Genomic DNA, 211 nt, shown 5'->3' with positions numbered 1-211 from the left:
TTTCTTGGAGGTGGGAATGAGAGAGAATAAGAGAGTGACAGAAGAAAAGGCGAGGAAGTAGAAGGGGGGGGGGGAGGGGAGGTTGTGTGCGAAAATGCCTGAGATGAGGGGTCGGCGTGGCGAGGGGAGAGCGGGGGGATTAGATACAGTGTTTATTGTTGTTAATTAAGAATAGAAAGAATGAGTGTGAGGAAAATGTTTAATGAGGGAA

Source organism: Penaeus monodon, chromosome 19 (genome assembly GCF_015228065.2).
Source record: "Penaeus monodon isolate SGIC_2016 chromosome 19, NSTDA_Pmon_1, whole genome shotgun sequence".
Lineage (NCBI taxonomy): Eukaryota > Metazoa > Arthropoda > Malacostraca > Decapoda > Penaeidae > Penaeus > Penaeus monodon.
Note: the sequence above shows the minus strand (reverse complement) of the source record.